Consider the following 602-nt stretch of genomic DNA (forward strand, 5'->3'; position numbering starts at 1 on the left):
GTGGGAATAAATAACAAACTAATAAGCATGGAAAGCAGAATTAGTCAAACAGAAGAAAGAAGCTCAGAGCTTGAAGACCAAAATATAGAACTAACCCAAACTGTCAAAAACATAGAAAAAAAGCTTAAAAAGACAGAACAAAATCTTCAAGAGATGAGTGATTGCTTCAAGAGATCCAACCTAAGAGTAATTGGCCTTCCTGAGGCAGAGAGTGAGACAGAAGCCACAGTGGAACAAACATTTCATGAAATCATTCAAGAAAACTTCCCTCATCTCATCAGTGATGCAAATATTCAAACACAAGAGATTCAGAGAAACCCTGCAAGACAACAAATGAGAAGACCAACTCCTAGACACATAATAATTTGCCTGAACAAAGTAGGCATAAAAGAAAAAATCCTAAAGACAGTAAGAGAAAAAGGTCAGACTACCTACCAGGGAAGACCAATTAGAATAGCAGCAGATTTATCTACAGAAACCCTCCAGGCTAGGAAAACTTGGAGTTCTATATTCAAAGTGCTAAAAGATAAACAATTTCAACTGAGAATAACCTACCCAGCCAAGCTAAGCTTCATCAATGAGGGAGAATTGAAATCTTTCCC

This window comes from Carlito syrichta, unplaced genomic scaffold (assembly GCF_000164805.1).
Source record: "Carlito syrichta isolate Samal-C Ts95f unplaced genomic scaffold, Tarsius_syrichta-2.0.1 Scaffold288511, whole genome shotgun sequence".
Lineage (NCBI taxonomy): Eukaryota > Metazoa > Chordata > Mammalia > Primates > Tarsiidae > Carlito > Carlito syrichta.